Raw genomic sequence first — 9,614 nt, forward strand, 5'->3', positions numbered from 1 at the left:
GGATTTGTTTGTACCTGGCCCTAGGGAGGGTCTGAGGGGGCCTGGGCTAGAGAGCAAGGTGAAGGTGGGGTTGGTTCAGCACCACGGACAGGGCCCAGCACTGCAGCACGCCTTTACTTGCCTTCCTGTGTTTAGCTGGATCTGGGGCCACATCACTCTGTGTGTATGTGTGTCCTAATCCAGCCCTGATGGGAGCCAGGTGACACCTGTGGTTTTGGCCCCTTGGCCCTGTTTCAGGAGCAACATTCAGAGAGGCCATTGGTCCTGCTGCAGGCACAGTTCTGAGTCTGCACCAATATCCCCTTGATTTCTTTCATAACTTATGAGCAGCCCCAGTACTGTGAAAGCAGAAAAGCTCGGGCTGGTGTGAGCAAATTAATCCCCAAACACAGTCTGAGCTCCTATTGTGTTCAAGGGCCCTGCTGGGAGCCAAGGGCCTTGTTGGGGTGAGTGAGATGTATCTGCCACCCCAAGGAGCCCACAGCTGGTCAAACAGGCTTCATTGATTGCTGGAAGGGAGAGCTGCCTTGGGGATAACCAGGCCCCCAGGCAGCAAGTGTGTGTACTGGAGAGGCAGCGGGCGCATGGAGGGCATGGGCACGTGAACGCAGAGGTTTCCCGAGCCTGAGACCTGGCCCTGATGAGATGATGCATGGCCTTGTGCATGCCGCATAGTGCCCCCAGCCTCACTTTCCTAACCTGGGAAATGGAGCTGATGACCTCCCTCTTGACCCCAGTTATCCTGGGCATGTTTGAGGAAAACGCCCACTGGGTCCAGTGCCTAGAACCAGCCCGAGCACCATGCCCTGGCTCAGGCTCCACATTTGCTGAAGGCCCACTGTGCCCCCAGCAGTGCCAGGCATGAATAGAGTGGATGAGAGTTGGCACCAGGGCATCCTATCTTGGGGAGTAATGCAGACAGACATGGCATTTCTTCTCTTCCTCCTGGTCCTCTTCCCAGGGGCCATGTGGCTGAGTGCTGTGTGATGGGTCCTATAGGCCTGGCCCATCTGACCCTCCTGCCTGAGATATGCTCTTCCTGTCCTCGCCCCTGCTAGGTGAAGTGGACCTGGACTAGAGGGGGTGGAGCCTGGAGGTGGGCGGGGCCCAGGTCCCAGAATCCTCCCATGCACATCCAGGAAGGAACTTGTGTTGAATTGAACCCCCAGGTTTGGGGGCTTTGTCACAGAGCTCCTGCCACCTTGACTAGACAGACAGACAGACACACACACAACAGACAGGTAAAAATAAGTGAGACTTTTGGAGAGTATTGGAGAAGGGAGGACGCAAACAGGAGACAGTGAGCATCTGTGGGGGAAGGTACACTAAGAATTTATTTTTAGATTCTTCCAAGCCTGACTAATAAACCTCCAGCCTCTCAAGGGTCCTGGTCTGAAGTCCTCTTGATCTGGTCGTATAATTTCTGCTCAAGTCTCTTGAAATCCTATCTTATGTGACATACGAATGGCTCACTCCACGCCTCTTCATTCTGATTCCGTTTCAAGGACCTCTGGAGCAGAACCCCTGGCTGGGGCTGGCTTGGAGACCTGCCCCTTCATGCCATGCACCCCAGCAAACTTTCTCCTTCCCACCCACATCCTTGACTTCTGGGTAAAGGGCTCTCCCAGTGGGACTACAATCTCCTGTCTCTCCGACTTCTGGACCCCAGCTTCATTTAGCATTGGGGTGAAAGCAATCTTGCGTGTTTAGGGACTTTAGAGAGAATGAAACCCACCCAATTTACCAATTGGTTAGCAAGAGACACTTAGGTAGTCTGAATAATTTTACTTAAATCAAACTGAAATAAATTTGAATGCATAAGCAATATATGTACTGTTCCATTTATCTATGGCTGCATAACCATCCCCAAGCTCAGTGGCTTAAAACAGCAATGACACTTATAGCTCATGGGTCTACAGTCTGGTAGGCCGTGGTGGAACGGCCCACCTCTGCTCCACCTGGATGGAGTCGGCTGGGGTGGCCCAGGTCTCTCACTTGTCGGAGGCCTGAGTAGGGAAGCCTCCAATGGCTGGAGCTGCCACGGTGGGCCCCCGAGTCCTCATTCCCCACCTCTCTGAGGGCTGTCCAGTATGGCATTGCAGGGCGGCTCAGGGCTCCAGCCAAGACAGCGGGTGGGTAGAAGCTGTCGCCTCCTCTGACTTCACCAAGGAAGTCAGACAGTGCCCCTTTATTAGAAGCCAGCAAGAAAGACAGCAGGGGTTCAAAGGAAAGGGATTTAGACTTCCTTTAGACAACTGAACTCATTTTAAAAATTGTGTTAAAATATGCATACCATGAATTTTGCCATTTTAGTCCTGTTTAAATACATAATTCAACAGCATTAATTGCATTTGCAATGTTGTATGACTACCACCAAAACTTTATCATAATTTCTAAGTGCAATGTTTTCAAGATTCATGCATTTTGTAGCAGCTCTCAGGATCTCATTCCTGTTTACAACATACAACATTCCACTGTGAGTATCTGTCACATTTGCTGATCCATTCCCTTTTTGATGGATCCTTGGGCTGCTTTCATCTTTTGGCACCTGTGAATGACGCCGCTATGAACATGGGAGTCGCGAATGGCGTTGTTGACGGGCTGATGAAATTAAAAATACCTCACATGAATGACACAGAGTCAGAATAATTTGGAAGCATAGGGCAGTTGGAGAGAAGAGCGAAGGACTCCTGTCTTCCTACCAGCATCTTTCTTTTATTGAGAGTTTTAGCCAAAACATTGTAAAAATGATTAATCACAGGAGACAGCAAAATAGTCATGGGATGAGTCAGGGGAAAAACATCAAGGTAGTCACGGATGAATCAGGGTAAACAGGAAAGTTGTCAGGGTCCCTGTTTATCATTAGGCTTCCTGGTTATCGGTCCCATTTGGTCTTTAGGTGGGAGTTTGTGCCCCTCCCAACCCAGGCCGAGGTGATCTCAGAGCTGATGACTAAGAAGGCTTTCATATGGGTGTGAAAATATCTGTTCAGGTCCTTGCTTTCATTTCTTTAGGGTATATACCCAGCAGTGGAATTGCTGGATCATTTAATAATTCTGTGTTTAATTTTTTTTTTTTGTGTGTGTGTGTGGTACTGGGGATGGAACCCAGGGGCATTCTATGTCTGAGCTATACTCCCACCCCTATATTATTCTTTATTTTGAAATAGGGTCTCACTAAGTAGCTGAGGGCCTTGCAAGTTGCTGAGGCTGGCCATGAACTTGCAATCCTGTCTCAGCCTCCCAAGTACTGGGATTATAAACAGGCACCACCCTGCCCGGCTTGTGTTCAAATTTTTTTAAGGATTCACTATTTTCATAGCAGCTACATCATTTTATATTCCTAACAGAAATACACAAGAGTTCCAGTTTCTCCACATTTCATCAATACTTATTTTCTGGTGTGTGTGTGTGTGTGTGTGTGTGTGTGTGTGTTACTGAGGATGGAACCCAGAGGCATTCTCCTTTGAGCTACACCCCTTTTAAATTTTTGTTTTGTTTTGAAATAGGGTCTTTCTAGGTTGCTGAGAGTCTCACTAAATTGCTGAGGCTGGTCTTGAACCTGCAATCCTCATTTCAGCCTCCTAATAACTGGGATTGTGGTGGGTGCCATGCCTGGCTCCTTTGACAGTTTTTTTTCCCAGTACTGGGGATAGAACCCAAGGACATTCTACCTTCGAGCTACATGCTGAGCCCTATTTTTTAATCTTTTTTTTTTTTTTTTAGCCCCTGGGGATGGAACCTAGGGGCATTCAACCTCCAAGCTATACCCCCTGCCCTATTTATTTATTCTTTATTTTGAAACAGGGTCTCACTAAGTTGCAGAGGGCTTCACTAAGTAGATGAGGCAGTTGGCAAACCGCAATCCTCCGGTCTCAGCCTCCCAGGTGCTGGGATTACAAGCGTGCGCCACCACGCCAGGCTTTATTTTTTATCTTTTATTTTGAAATAGGATCTCACTGAGTTGCAAAGAGCCTCATTAAGTAGCCGTGGCTGTCCGCGAACTGCGATCTTCCTGTCTCAGCCTCCCAAATGCTGGGATTACAAGCGTGTGCCACCACGCCCAGCCGTCCTCTGACAATTTTTAATTGGGATTTTTTTTTTTTTTGTCGAATCCCCATTCTTTTCTATAGCCATGCGGAATTGCAAACAACAGTTACACGGTTTTCTATCAAGTAGTCCTCTGTTTCTAGATATCCAGGGTTTTTTCCCAATCACGTGGTACAATGAGTTTTTGTGTCTACCTGCTATATGCACACGTGAGCATATTGGAGAATAAATATCCGGCCTTGGGATTGATGAATTAAAGAAAAAGTGTGTTCATCACCCAGGTGGGGACTGTCCAGCTGCCCTTGTGTGGATGTACTGATTTCCATTCCCAGTCGTCATGAAAAAGAGCAAGGCGCAGCTTCAAAACCAACACATATGTTTTCAGTATTGTGCCAAAGATTTTGTCTTCCTTGGGGATGCTAATCTGACATTTTCTAATACCAATTAAAACATTGGCCTAACATTGCACTCTGTTAAGGGATTTGCAACTCAATTGCATTTGTTCATAAAATAGAATTAATATTGAATAACTTGCCTTAACCGAACTAATTCTGACCCTGTACTATGACAAATCTATTTATGCTTTATGTTTTAAAAATCCCCTTGAAGCTAAAAAAAAAAAAATCTGCCATGTGAGTACCATTAAACTGATATAAAAATCAGACTTAATGGCAGCGTGTCTGCCAATCTTCTTGACGAGGACAAAATTTATTTTTCTCAGTTCTTTCCCAGAGGTATGGCCATGAAAATTTATGACTGAAAATCTCTTATCAGGGGCATCTAATGAGATAACCGAACTCCTCACACATCAAACAGTCTTAACTTGCACATTCTATAGTGTGTGTGGGCTTAGGGATACAAACCCTGTTTGTATTTAGATACAAACAAAGTCCACATCTGAGTGTATGCTCCTCCAACTTCAATTGAGAGAAACTAAAAATTGTTATGGACAATTCAGGGCCCAATAAAAAGAGAGAAACAGATTATAACCATATTAGCTACATTATATTTTTATATGTTTACGATAAACTTAAACCAGTCACAGTTTTCAAGTATAAAAAGAATTTATTTTTAGCCGGGCGTGGTGGCGCACGCTTGTCATCCCCGCGCTTGGGAGGCAGAGACAGGAGAATTGCGCAGGTTCGAAGCCAGCTGCACGCGCTGGCTTAGGAGACCCTGTTTCCAAATAAAAATGTAAAAATAGGTCTGGGAGTGTAGCCCGGAGGTCGAAGGGCTTCCAGGAACCCCAGTACCACCAAAAAAAAAAAAAAAAAAAATTTGTTTTTGTGGTACTGGAGATTGAACCCAGGTACATTCTTACTCCGAGCTATACCCCAGCCCTTTTTTTTTTTGGTGGTGGTGGTACTGGGGTTTCTGGAAGCCCTTCGACCTCCGGGCTACACTCTCAGACCTATTTTATACTTTTTTATTTGGAAACAGGGTCTCTTAAACCGGCGCGGCTGGCTTTGAACCTGCTCGATCCTCCTGTCTCCGCCTCCCAAGCGCGGGGATTACAAGCGTGCGCCACCACGCCCGGCGTACCCCAGCGCTTCTTAAGATCTTTTATTTTACACATGGTCTCTCTATTGAACCCAGGGGCATTCTCGCTCTGACCTATACCTCAGCCCTTTTAAAAAATTTTTATTTTGGGCCAGGCGTGGTGGCACACGTTCATAATCCCAGCCTTTGGGAGGCTGAGACAGGAGGATCGTGGTTCGTCTCAGCTACTTAGTGAGGCCCTCTGCAACTCAGTGAGACCCTGTTTCCAAATGAAGGATAAAAAATAGGGCTGAGGGTGTCGCTTGGAGGTAGAGTGCTCCTGGGTTCCATCCCCAGTAAGTACTGCCAAAAAATATATATATATTCTGACACATTGCCTAAGTTACTGAGGCTCTCCTTAAATTGCTGAGGCTATCCTTGAACCTGTGATCTTCCTGTTTCAAGCTCCCAAGTCCTGGGATTACAGGTGTGCACCACTCTGCCCATCTTGGGGGGCTTTTTGTGGCACTGGGGTTGGAACCCTGAGGAATTCTACCTCTCAGCTCTAACCCCAGCCCAAATTCATTCTTTTTATATTGAAACAGGGTCTTACTAAGTTGTGGAGGGCCTCACTACATTGCTGAGGCTGACCGCAAACCTGAGATCTTCCTGTCTCAACTTCCCAAGTACTGGGATTACGAGTGTGCGTCACCACTTATTATTTTAAGGGAAGAAAAGTCTCATGATGGGCTAGCTTATAAAGGAACTCAGGACAGCAGATCCTATATGCTCTGCACCGCAGCCAATGTAATATTGATACTAACTGTTAATAAAGACATATGCCAAGTAAAACATGGTTTGCGGGGTGAACACACGAGACACCTCATCAGGACCCATTAACACCCGAGTCGACACACATTCCGTTTACACCGCGTCAGCCCAGAAGCAGGTTTACATAAATACCAGCTTGCTCTCTTCTCACGCATGAGACCTTGGCGTCCATCCAGCTCAAGCTGTTCCCCAGCAGAGGAATCCCAGGTGGCCTGAGCACAGCTTGATTCCTCCAGTGATGGCGGTTTCACTCTCAAAAGACAGGGCAGCCGGGCTGCTCCTTATGGCGCGCCCAGATCCGGTGCCTGTGGCTTTCCTGTCCTTTGTGGGCCGCCCAGGACACAGCAGCTTCCTCCTTAGCCCCCCAAGATCCGGAGACACAGGCTTGCAGGTGGCCGCGCTGAACAGCTAAGGGGGACCCACCGCTCTGCCGAGACTACCGAGACTACCGCATCTGGTTGCCCTCCTTCCGTCCATTCGTGGCGACCGTTCATTGAATCCCCGGGCTCCGTGCTGAGGAGACACACGTTATTTACTCGGGGTTTTCTCCCACCTTTGCCCTTTTGTACCGAAAGGCATTTTGTGTGTGTGTGTGTGTGTGTGTGTGTGTGTGTGTGTGTGTGTGGTACTGGAGTTGGAACCCAGGGGCTTTTCTACCTCCAGACTATACTCCCAGATCTATTTTTTATATTTTATTTGGAAACAGGGTCTCACTAAGTTGCTGAGAGCCTCACTCAGTAGCTGAGGCTGGCTCTGAACCTGTGCGATCCTCCTGTCTCAGCCTCCCAAGTGCGGGGATTGCAAGCGTGCGCCACCACGCCTGGTGAAAGGCATTGTTTTAAACATCATGGATGTGATGGGCGGATACATCTTATCTAATATGCATCAGAATAAAAACTTGTAAATAGGTTCGTCACTATCATCTAAAAATGGCCTCGTGGGTCACTCGAGTTATTCACATAACCTTTCAGGAAACATGACATCCACCCATATATCCATCCTTCCTTCTCCCAGCCCGCATTTCCTGAGGCTCCTGATGGTCCATGCTCAATGTCTGGTCCCTTCCTGCCCTCTTGCTTGACCTTGCCTGGTGTCCCCCTCCCCCCAGGAACCTGCCCCCCCCCCTAGCTACACTCTGCGCTGCTGGGACAGTAATGGAGCTACCCCGACTTCTTCATGCCCTGCTGAGGCTTCTCCTCAGTGCACCCCACAGGTGCCCTGCGTGTCCCCGGTCAGCGGTCCTGGAGATGTGCGAGCCTGCGCGTGCAGACAGCCGCCACCTGGGCCCAGGGTTGGCGTCCCAGTGGGCAGTGCAGGCTGCCGCCAGCAGGGGGCGTCCATGCCTCACCGCCGGCTTCTCACCCAGGCCGGAGCCTGGGCAAGGTGGGCCTGGTCAGAAGGTTGGGATGTTTGGGGTGCTGCTGGGGGGATCAGACTAGGCTCGAGAGGGACCTTACGGGAGGTAGGGCATCACCCTGGGCTTCTTGTACTCAGATTCTAAGAAAAACCTCCTGACCAGGGGAAGAAAGTGACACAGCATGTCTCTCTTTACCAGGCTTAACAAACAGGACCGGCTGGGGACAGAAGCCATCAGTTAAGTAATCCTTCATTTGGGAAGAGCAAGTCTGCCCCACTCTTTGAGCGCTCGCCAAGGCCTGATGCCCAGCCCGCCCTCCAGCTCAGCCCCATGGGCTCTTTCTAGGGAGGAGAAGGACAGAGAGCAGGACCGTGACCCCGTGGGGACCTCTGAGCAGAGTCACAGGCCTCGCCATCCCCATCCCCACCTCCGGGCAGAAAGAGACCAGCCTGGGTGGACTGGACCTTCTGCAGCTGTCTGTCGCCTCGGCCCCGGGCCTCAGTTTCCCCTTCTGTGAAACAGGGCTGAGATCATTCCCACCCTGTCTGCCTCTTAAGCGAGCTGCAGAGAACAGAGAAGGGCCTAGACAAAGCGGGCCGCTGGCCTGCTCTGGAATGCCGCGGCTGCGGGCCTCCCATCCCTCTTCACGGGGCTGTAATTAGGTGATGGCGGCTCGTGGCGACTCCCTTCGCCTGCGATGACTCTTCTCTGATTGCTCTGATCTGTGTTTTCACACGCGTGCTAGAAAAGAGCTGCTAGCTCCTAGAGGGGGTGGGGAGCCCTAAGCAAGGGGGGTGTGTTCACCTACTGCGCAGCCTCAGTGGCAGGGCCAGGAGGCCAGCGGAGAATGGCAAGGGCTGGTGCCTGGCTTTCCACAGTCCCAGCCTCAGAGGGCAGCGAAGGAGGAGAACTGGGTGGGAGGGATCCCTGGAGGAGGGGAGGGAGGCGGGTAACCCCGGCTGGGCTTGACTCCCTGTGGAGATTTGGGGCTCCCTGGAGGAGCGAGCCAGGCAGATCCAGGGCAGGGGTCTATGTGGGAGCGGCAGCGTGCATCTCCCATGTTTCCGTAGGCTTCCCCAAGATGGGATGGCTCGGCGTCTCTGGATTTGTGTTGTCTTTGAAAGGACAAACCCGTGTGTGCCTGTGTCTAGCACGTTGTTTCTGGCTGTGTGTCCGTGTGCGCAGGCACATGAGTGTGTGCGTGTGAGCTGAATGTTTCCACGGGTATCTCCGTGGGGCTCAGCTCCCAGCCCTGCGGGGTCTCCTTGCTCAGTGACTGGGAACCGCGCCTAGGGACACTGGCGGCCAGTGCAGCTGAGGACGTGGGTGGGGCTAGCCTAGATAGAGGCTTAAGCCCCTACTGCTGGGCAAAGGGATTACCAGTGTGTGTGTGTGTGTGTGTGTGTGTGTGTGTGTGTGTGTGTGTCTGAGTACACAGCCTCTCGGGCTGCGAAACCCTCAGCTACCCAGAGTGGATCCCAAAGACTGCCAGTGGCTTCCTCCTTTTCCTGGCCCGGCTTCCTCCCCGCTGACCTGGATACGTGCATTTACCCCACGATGCTCCGAAATCGCTTCTTGCCCTCGGGGTCCTCTGGATCTAACGGTGGGATTTCCGCTGGTGTCAGAGGCGGGAGAGTTTGGGATGCGGGAGCCTCCTGACGCCGCCTTAGTGACAGCGAGACAAAATGGGCTGTTTGACCTTGTGTTTGACAAACAAATCACTGATAATCACCACCGATTGTCACCTCCCTAAACCCAAGCAAGGGGGAAGCTCGGGGCTGCTCCTTCTGCTGCCAAGAGACCACGCGGGGGTTAATTATAATAGGAGCGCGGACTGTTCCAACACTGGTGAGTAAATTCCGTCTCCTCTAAGAAACACACAATGAGGAAATTAAGTT

Source organism: Muscardinus avellanarius (assembly GCF_963383645.1).
Source record: "Muscardinus avellanarius genome assembly, chromosome: 11".
NCBI lineage: Eukaryota > Metazoa > Chordata > Mammalia > Rodentia > Gliridae > Muscardinus > Muscardinus avellanarius.